Source organism: Mus musculus, chromosome 4 (genome assembly GCF_000001635.26).
Source record: "Mus musculus strain C57BL/6J chromosome 4, GRCm38.p6 C57BL/6J".
Lineage (NCBI taxonomy): Eukaryota > Metazoa > Chordata > Mammalia > Rodentia > Muridae > Mus > Mus musculus.
This window is the reverse complement of record NC_000070.6, coordinates 153,793,750-153,803,876: the sequence shown is the minus strand read 5'-3', so window position 1 is coordinate 153,803,876 and position 10,127 is coordinate 153,793,750. Positions and strand designations below refer to the sequence as shown.

The window sequence follows — 10,127 nt, the reverse complement described above, 5'->3', positions numbered from 1 at the left end:
CAGGTCATGCATGTGCATATGCCTGTGCATGTATGTGTGTGAGCCTGCATGTGTATGTATGTGCATGTGTGTGTGCACACATGTGTGCCTATGTATGTGTGTGGGTACATGAGTGTGCATGCCTGTCTGTGTACATGCATGTGGATGTGTGCAGGTGTGCATGCATGCTTGTGCACATGTATGCCTGCATATGTGTGTGTGCCTGTATGTGCATGTCTGTGTGTATGTGCATATGTGTGTGCATGTCCATGAATGTGTGTGTGCATGAGCCTATACATGCATGTGTGTGTGTGTGCATGTGTCTGTGAGTGCATATGTGTGTGTGCATGCATGGGTATGTGTGTGTATGTGTGTGTGTGTGTGTGTGTGTGTGTGTGTGAAAGAGAGAGAGAGAGAGAGAGAGAGATGGAGATTTCTCTAGGCAGCTTCACATAGTCCATACACTGAGAAAACCTGGCATCAGACAGTAAGCCCAATGCACAGGCCTTCATGGTAAGTGTATCACAGAGCTGGTTTCACACTTGAACTCAGAGACTCTGGGTTAGGGGTGGGAGCAGATTCTCATCTGGACAACAGATGCACACACATGTTGACTGGACAGAATGGCAGGCTTTTGATAGGAGTCACTTTTCTTATTACAAATAATAATTTTTCTCCTAGAGAGAGAGAGGCGAGGACTCCAACCAGGAAGGGTGACTTCAGACTGTGGAAGCTGAGTTAGTCTGCAGGATGGGAATGGAGGGGAGGCTTGCTCCTTGGGGTGCTTCTAGTCAGGGGAGCCCGGAACACTCCTTCTGCCTGTCCCATGGTGTGCTGACTGCATCCTAGCATACAGAGAGAGAGAGAGAGAGAGAGAGAGAGAGAGAGAGAGAGAGAGAGAGAGACAACCTTTCTGATAGACGGCTCGTCTACACCCCAGGCTCTGCCTCCAAGTCTGTCACTCTGACAGGCAGGGAGGAATCCTGTTACCTGCTTACAGCACCCTCTACTCACGGGTTCGAGAATGGGAGCTTCCAGGCAGCCTACAGGAGGCCAGAGCAGGTAGCCCGCCTCTTCCTCCATGCCCGAAGGAGTGTTTTCCAACTTGGGGATCTGTTCTGAGATACAAGATCCTATCTTTGGGGGTCACACACATGATAGTCCCCAAGATTTGAGGAGGTATGTCTTAGTCAGGGTTTTACTGCCGTGAACAGACACCATAACCAAGGCAACTCTTTTAAGGACACCGTTTAACTGGGGCTGGCTTACAGGTTCAGAGGTTCAGTCCATTATCGTCAAGGCAGAAACAAGGTAACATCCAGGCAGGCAGGAAGCAGGAGGAGCTGAGAATTCTACATCTTCATCTGAAGGCTGCTAGCAGAATACTCACTTACAGGCAGCTAGGATGAGGATCTTTAAGCCTACACCCACAGTGACACACCTACTCCATCAGGGCCACACCTTCTAATAGTGTCACTCCCTGGGCTGACCATAATCAAACCATCACAAGGTCTTTAACTCTTTTTTGTTTTTCAGACAGGGTCTCAGTATGTATACCAAGACAGTCTCAAACTCTCAGAGACCCACCTGCCTCAGCCTCAGCCTCCTGAGTCCTGTAGTTAGAGGTGTGCTCCACTACACGGGGCTTGGGCTCTCACTCTTTTGTTTGTTTGTTTGTTTGTTTGTTTGTTGTTTCACTCTGAATGGAAGTGAGAAATCACATGACGTTAATCATCTCACTAGATGGAGCCTTGTGTAACGGCTGGAGCAACAGGTCAGCGTGTATGTCACGGACACTAACTGACTGACTCTATGGTGAGCATCTCCCTTCAGTTTCGAAGCCTTTGTCATCCCAGAGGAGACCCAGTCTCCTCCCCCTCCCCCCAACTCATTATGATCCATCCAGGATTCTCACCTTTGAAAAACTTAGGCCTGTTAGTTTCATCTAAGCCTACCTCATAGCGCACGCACACACACACACACACACACACACACACACACACACGCACGCACGCACGCACGCACGCACACACACACATTGTGTCTGTCTGCATCTCCAGCTTTAATGAGAGGTGGCTGAGGGGCTTTTTGTGTTGGGCCGCACCATGGAGTCTCTAAGATTGACGACGCCTCTCCCTCCAGGTGCATCTGGGAGTCCTGGAGACCGAAAACGACTGACTCCAGGAAACCCTCATTGTTGAGGCTCTGTGTGTCCTTCCAGGGCAGGGACTCTCTCTGTGGTCTCCTTGGTGGATACAGACACTATCCTAAGAAGAGAAGTCATCACACATGAAACAAGGTGAACCCGGAGGGCAGGTGCCCTTCATAGCAGGGTGGTGTCAGGAGGTGGTGTGGCGGACTCAGGAAACAGGACACCGGATGCCCTTCCCCCCCCTCTTGTTTTGAAGCAGAAGGGCAGTAAGACTGATTTTGTGTTCTGCTTTTACCGACCCCCTTGGCCTCTGCAGTCTGAGAACGAACACCTAAGTGTGTGACAAGGAGAACTCTAAGCCAGACGCTCTGCTCAGGACCTGTCTGGGGGGTCTTTGGCTCCTCACAGCCTTGCCTGGAGTTTCTGCCCTCTGTGAAGGGGTCCTTCCTGCTCCTCACCCTGTGACTTCTGAGGCTCAAGCCAGCATGTGAGTGTTTGAGCCTTGTCTGTCTGTCTGTCATCCCTTCCTTTCTGGCAATTCCCAGGAACAAGAGCCTCGGGCCACAGAGGTCCAAAGGTGCCCCGTCTCTGATGAGCTCCACCTCTGGTGTCACTGTTCTCGGTTGTGTGGAAAACGTGTTTCTATCCCAACTCACCTCGCTGGAGCCCCAACCACCTCACCCCAACCTCCATCTGTGCCTTCTCCGGGTGCCCTATTCAGGGACAGGCTCAGAGGGCTTTAGGTTCCTACGGAGGACAGGGGGGTGTTGTGTTTTATAAAAAAAAAAAAAAGAAAGAAAGAAAGAAAGAAAGAAAGAAAGAAAGAAAGAAAGAAAGAAAGAAAGAAAAGAAGCCAGAGATGTGTTCAGTGGAGGCACGGTATGGAGTGGGAGAAGGGGCATGCCTCTGCGGGCCATTGCTGAGACATCCCTTCCCCCTGAGGTACCAGCCACAGGACGGGTATAGCTATTTAGAACATGGGGAGGGGAGCTGAGGGAGGAGAGAGAGAGAGAGAGAGAGAGGGAGAGAGAGAGGGGGGGGCAAGCAGCCCCTTTTAGAGTGAGTCAGGCACACCTGGCTGTTGCTAGGCAATTGTGGGGCGGAGCCTAGAAGGAATGCCAACTGGGCACCCTGGCTAACGCCTGGGACTGAGGATCCCAGATGTGATAGCCCCTCTCCACTTTGACCCCCTCATACCTCCTTGCTGTGTTTAAGCCTCTCCCAGCTTTACTGCTTCTCTGAAGTCATGGCGGCCTTTCAAAAGTACACATTTACCATGTGACACCCAGCTAGATACCCTTCCGGTGCCCCGCACCTCTTCTGGTACCACCTCTCTCTTCTTCACCTAAGCCACATACATGCATTGTGACCCTTCCCTGGTCCCGACAATCCTCCTGCCTCATTCTCCCATGTCCCCAGATTGCAAGGCTAAGCTGCCACTTCTGGGTCATAGCACTCGTAAGTAACTACTGGTTTGCAGACATGTCTCGAATCTAGCAGCTTCTCTTTGAACTTAGAAGAGGAAATCAAGTCCTATCCTGTCAGTGTATTTCCTGGACAACAAGGAAACGCTAGACCTCTGTACCCATTTTGCTGCTTACCTGGTGGTGAGAGCCCTGCATATGCATCTGAGATGAGCCCTTGGGGCTGACAAAATTGTTCAGAGAGGTTTGGCAAGCTCCCATTGTTCAGGGGTCCTAGAGTGGCTTCTTCTGTTGGAACATCATAGACCTGCCAAGTATCCACAGAGGTCAACCTGTTATTTTTAATATGTTTCTCCACAGTTTAGCACCAGGCCAAGGGAAGCGCTAGCTAGAGGCCATCCTGACTCTGGAGCTCTCTGTTAAATATCATTGTGATTGCTTTCTTCCTTTCTTTCTTCCTTCCTTTCTTTCTTTCTTTCTTTCTTTCTTTCTTTCTTTCTTTCTTTCTTTCTCTTTTTAAAAGGTATTTATTTTATGCATGAGTGTTCTTATCTGCATGTATACCTGCATGCCAGAAGAGGGCATCAGATCTCATTATAGATGGTTATGAGCCACCCATGTGGTTGCTGGGAATTGAACTCAGGACCTCTGGAGGGGCAGACAGTGTTCTTAACTGCTGAGCCATCTCTCCAGTCATGACTGCTTTCTGAGAGCATACAGCCCACGTTCACAAAGAGATGGCCCGGGGATGGTATCACAGCGATTTCTCTGCACTGGAGTCTCTGTCAGGCTCTGTATCCATCTGAGGTTTCCTGGACCTCTAGGCCAGTGCATAATCCTCTCTTCCAGTCTAGCCTGTTATTGCCTGTGCCCGGTGAGAGACTCCAGCCCTGGGGGTGCTTCACAGTTGTGTACTGTTCTAAGATGTGTGGATGTTTCTAGGCCTTACTACCCTTGCTTGGCTCTGTCTTAGTGTTTTACTGCCATGAACAGACACCATAACCAAGGCAACTCTTGTAAGGACAACATTTAATTGGGGCTGGCTTACAGGTTCAGAGGTTCAGTCCATTATCATCAAGGTGGGAACATGGCAGCATCCAGGCAGGCATGGTGCAGGAGGAGCTGAGAGTTCTCCATCTTCATCTGAAGGCTGCTAGGAGAAGACTGGCTTCCAGGAAGCTAAGATGAAGGTCTTAAAGCCCACACCCACAGTGACACACTTCCTTCAACAAGGCCACACCTCCAAATAGTGCCACTACCTGGGCTGAGCATATGCAAACCATCACATCAGGACTTTCTTTTCTCTGTCCCAGCCTGGCGGGTCCCCTCTGAGGTCACAACCTCCCTAGCCTCTTGCTCTGGTTCCCAGAGAGTCACCATGCTTCTGTTCTGTCCCCCTTGTTCCTCTGTCAGACTCGCTGCCACTTACACACAGATCTCTGCCTTCAGTCAGCCAGCCAGCCTGTGATAAACGACACCATGGCCTATGTGTTAAACTTGGTGTGACTCTGGAGTGCTGGTGTCAAGGATACACCCTGCAGGCTCTGCAGTCGTGATTCAGCAAGGAGGGGCAAGGCACCGGATGTGCCTGGAAAGGGAAGCCTGAAGCTGGAGGAAGCAGCACCTGGAGGACTGGCGCTGTGGTGGGCACTGCAGAGCCACCGTTTTCTGTTATGATCTGGAAGCTCAGCCGTTTTCTCCTCGGTACCTCAGCACCTCTGCCCTCTCTTAGGACCACTGTCCCCCCAGTCCCTTCTCTCACCATGCCATCCTGTCCCCAGAGATCCACTAGGAATGTGGGGTGTCTGCTACCTGCTTTGTCCCTATCGGTCAAGAAAGTCTTGGGCCCTAGGCTTCGGTTCCATCCTGGCAGCTTACTGGCTGGGCTGTGAGTGTGGGCAGATGCGCTTCTGGAACCTTCTTGTCTTATCGTCCTCAAAGGACGGACAGTCAAGCTCTGCCTGTTCAGGCTTTGGAGGAGCTGCTGAGGCAGCATGCGAGTGCTCCTGTTATCATAACACATTTTCTCTCACAATTACTAAAAACCCTGAGTGCTGAGTGTTTGCATGAGTCACCGGAGCCTGGGTGTCAGACACCTCAACTCCACAGATGCCAGCTGCCACCCACCCCGAGTGTCTAGCATACCTGTAAGCCACTGGGTGGCCACAGCAGGCACATGCAGAGAGAATCACACCAGACTTTTTTTTTTTTAAAACGATGTCTTTATTTTAATTTTATGTGTATGAGTGCTTTGACTGCATCTATCTATCTATCTATCTATCTATCTATCTATCTATCTATCTATGTGCACTGAATGTGTGAGGTGCCCATGGAATTCAGGACAGTGTCAGATATCCCGAAACAATAGCAATAAAGAGATGATTGTGAGCCACCGTGTGGGTGCTGGGAGTCAAATCCTGGTACCTCTGGAAGAGCAGCCAGTGCTCTTAACTGCTGAGCTGTCTCTCCTGCTCCCACACTGGACTTTCAAAATCTAGACTCTCTCCCAGGCTGAAGAGAAGGTAACGGGAGAGTCACTCCAGAATGGTTTTGACTTGCACAGAAGGTCAGGCCTTGGCTCACCCTTCTAATCCCAACCCTGTGCGACCAAGGGAGACCAAAAAGCTTCAGATGACAAGAATTCGTTCTCTCGAGGTTTGTAGGGTGGAGCCTGACATCCCTGTAGGGTAGAGCCATGTACCCTGCCTCCCCCCACCCCCACCTCCTGAGCACTCAGGAAGGCTTACTCTGTTTCTCTTAGAGTCCTGCAGCCTCAGGGTCTCCTGGCATGTGGCCACATCAATCCAATCCCTATTATATCCTCACCTACATCCTCCCTGATGTCTCTTGAGTCCTCTTCTAATGAGGATCCGCCTTAGTGTACTGAGAGCAGCAGGGAGCCCAGCCTCACGAGGTTACACCTGCTAGGACCCACGTGTGCAAGGTCACGTGTGCAAGGTCACGTGTGCAGGTACTAGGGAGGGAGAGCTTTAGTATGATTTTAGGGGGGGGTTTACAGTTCAACCAATAACAAGTTTATGTTTCTCAGGGCAGCTGAGAGGGGCCGAGGGCACTCCTGGTGGCTCTCATGTAGGAGCCGGTGGGCCCATTAGTATCTACATCACTGTTGAGTCATTGCTACAGCTGCACACATGGGTGGCTTGAAGGGCAAGCAGGCTAAGAGTGCCAACGTCACTGTGTGGAGAGAGGAAGTAGCCCTGTTGGCCCACCATCAGTGAGCAGAGGGAGGCTGAGCTTGGCTTGGTTAGTGGGTGCTCCCCATGTCTTTGAGGAGCCCCTCTCTGGCTCCCCTCAGGGTGAGCGGTGGTGTTTCCCTGATGCCTGCAGGTTTCCCCTGCTCTGCCGTTAACCCCCCTGCCTTTCATCTGCTCATTTCACAGCGTTCGTTTTAATCATGAAAAGGTCAACTTGTCAGCACACAAATGTTACACTTAATTTGTTTTCTCGAGGCACATCCTATCCGTGATAATTCGGCCCAATTTTTAGTCATTTGCCAATGGGAGGTGCGGTGGGAGGGGCCACAGCCAGTAGCAGTTGCACCTGGGACAGATCACAGCCTTACCTGGAGACCCACTGAGTGACTCTAGGGGCCTAATGTGGGGCAGGGGTTCCAGTGACTTTGAGACTAACTGTGTTTTTTCGATCCCAAACATCTACATTCGTGCCTGGCAGTCACTTGAACTGGGGGTCATGAGTCTTGGGTGTTGGGGCTTGGATGCGATCCCAGAATGGTGGCATCTTCTTGTATTTCAACATCTTCCATCTGGGTCCCTTTTTTCCTGTCTTTGTTCATCTTCTGTTTGCTTCCTCACCAAGTTCTTCTCCCTCCCAGAGTCCTCCTACATGGCGGGAGGTTGTTCCTGAACATCGTGTGAACTTGTCCTGGGGAGATGAACAAGCGTGTATTCAGGATTCCATTCCAGTTTATCTTGGTGAACTGGCAAGTTTAATTATTTATATGAGTCTGGGTGAGTGGTCCCCTGCAGGTGCCTGAGCAACCATGGAACAGCTGAGCCCTGGATGGAAATATTTCCCGTTCTCTCCAGCAACCGTGACTTATCTTCAGGAACAGTCTGGGCCTTGTGAACCTTTCTCTCCTCCATGGTGAAAAACTCATAGGCCAATCTTATACGGGTCTCCTGCAGATGATTCCAGTCTCTGAGGGTGGAAGAGGACACTGGCCATGCTGTGCTAGCTGGACAGTGGACCTGGGGGCTTGGTACGGTCATGGAAAATGGGTCTCTCTGAGTTATACGTTTGCTTCTTAGTCATTCAGGTACTATGCAGACAGAGACCTTGAACAGTCTTCATGGTCAGCATTCAGCAGAGCCACTGCACACCTGTAATCCTGGCCCCCAGGCACAGACTGAGATGGCAGGGCTGCGGTGGAGGCAGGTGGCATCCCTCCATTGTCAAGGGGCTCCATCCTTTGGGGGCCATCGTGGTTATGTCCAGTAGTTTCCAACCTGCTTCCATCTGACGTGCAGCTCTTTGCTCCCCGTCTATTGCCCATGCTGCCGCTGTCACCTGACCACTGTGACCTGTCACCACACAGCCACTGGTTTTCCTTACTGTTCTTTCTCCTCTGGTGGTTCCCAGACCCCTTTCTCTGTCCCCCTCCCTGTGACAAAACCAACAGTGATCTTGGTTCCGTCCCTGACACCACAAAGCTCACTGCAAGTGCTGCTGTTAGGAGTCCTTATGAGATTGAAGTACAGGGCTTCAGGGCTGAGTCAGAGACCCAGACAGGAAGGACTGTTAACCGTAGGGTTCTTCAGGTGGGAATTCAAGTTCCTAGCACAACATCTGGGGGAAGCTCCTTCTGTCAATCACAGTTGGAGCACAGAGCCTTGCATGGGGAGCAGCAGAAGGATGAGGAGACTGTGTCAGCCTGCCCATGAGGGCACAGCTGTGTCACCTGTCACTTCCCAAAGGTGGCCACGGCTAGCATGAGTCTTGGGAATGTTAGGGGAACCAATATCCTCTCCAGGTGTTCAGTCCAGGTGTTCAGTCCAGGTATTTAGTCCAGGTGTTTGGTCCAGGAGTTCAGTCCAGGTGTTTGGTCCAGGTGTTCAGTCCAGGTGCTCGGTCCAGGAGTTCAGTCCAGGTGTTCTATACCCTTCCCCTCCCCTCAGTCACGGATGGAAGATACAGGTGTTTCCATGTCCACTATCCCCTTGTGTGTCAGCCTTAGTGCCTAGAGCAAGGCCAGTCCCATAAGTCAACAACCACAGAGAACAAAGGGGAGAGGGCAGCTTGTCCCTGCAGCTCTGGTTCTCTGTTTCCACCAGTGGCTATGGAGACAGTAAGCGCTCTTTGGAGGTGACCGCTCCTTTCTGGGCCCTGTTGGACCACATGTTATCCTATATCATCTGCATGGCTTCTGAACCCCCTCAGGAGCTCAGCATGTCCCGTTCATTTTACAGAGGGAGCCCTGAGACCCTTAAGAAGTACAGTGAGCTAGCCAGGTTACATGGCTCACAGTATGCAGACCCCAAGATCAGGCTTGCAGGCACAGGGTCACCCTGAGTGGTGTATTGGAGAGACTTTCTCCACAAGACCCCCTGTATTGCCTAGGTTGTGTTGGTGTAAGGTTTTGAGGATTTGGCTGGAAATATTTTTGCTCTCAGACACCTCATCTAGTCTCCTTCCTTTCCTACACCCTCCCTGTGTCCTACAGGGCTGAAGGTTCTCTCCAGGTGCAGGCCCACAGGCTCTCCTGGTGACCTCTGTCTGAGTGACATCTTCACTATCAGGGAACTTCACCCCACTTACACTTGACAGGTCTCTCCTTTATAGATTCTGCTGCATGTCCAGCAGCCCCACCCCTGCCCTCACAGTTCCCAGCTCTCCTTTCCAACAAGGCTCTTGGAGGTTCAGAAACTCTGAAGCTGGGGCCCCTGGGTGTCAGAAAGCTGGATTGTTCAAGCAGAAGGGACTGTCCGGTTTCTCTGGCACCTCTGCCTGCCTCTGACTTCATCAAGGACCATGGAAGAAGCCCGGGCATGCTATACCTGAGAACTTTAAGCCATTAGGTTAAACAAAGGGCAACAGGTGCTGGGCAGAGTGTGCAGCCCTGGGGCCACAGAGTAGAAAGCCTCAAAGAACATCACCTAGGTTGTGCGGGACAAGGGGGGTTCACTCAGTCAAGGGGAACAGAGCCAAGAGAGCTGAAGGGTAAAGGAGCCGCTCCACCCCATCTCCAGCTGACCTTCGCACAGCCCATCAGACTCTCAAACAGCATCAGTAGTCCCAGAGCCGGGGACTGCTTAGTGTTGGGCATCGCTACCACAAGCACCAGCCAAGAAGAAGGTTAAAATAGCCTGGCTCCCCATCTCAGGCTGACGTGCCAGCTGTGTGATCTGGGCAAACTCTCTGGTTGTTCTCTGTCCCGTCATCTGGACTTTACTGCACCAGGGGCTCATTAAAACACACACCGAAGAACCTGCCTGGACTGGGGCCGTGGCTCAGTTGGCAGAGTGCTTGCCCAGCATGCACGAAGCCCTGAGTTTGATTCCCAGCAGTGCAGACAGAAACCAAGCACACTGTTT

General features: G+C 51.5%; 1 long non-coding RNA gene across 1 annotated transcript; it reads left to right on the top strand.

Moving 5' to 3' along the window:
- Window positions 1–1,650: 1,650 nt before the first annotated feature.
- On the top strand, window positions 1,651–5,330 carry Gm31239. The gene is made up of 4 exons (XR_391003.2): window positions 1,651–1,794; window positions 2,122–2,278; window positions 2,448–2,618; window positions 4,969–5,330. It is a non-coding gene; the product is annotated as a predicted gene, 31239 (long non-coding RNA).
- The last annotated feature ends 4,797 nt before the right edge of the window (window positions 5,331–10,127 follow it).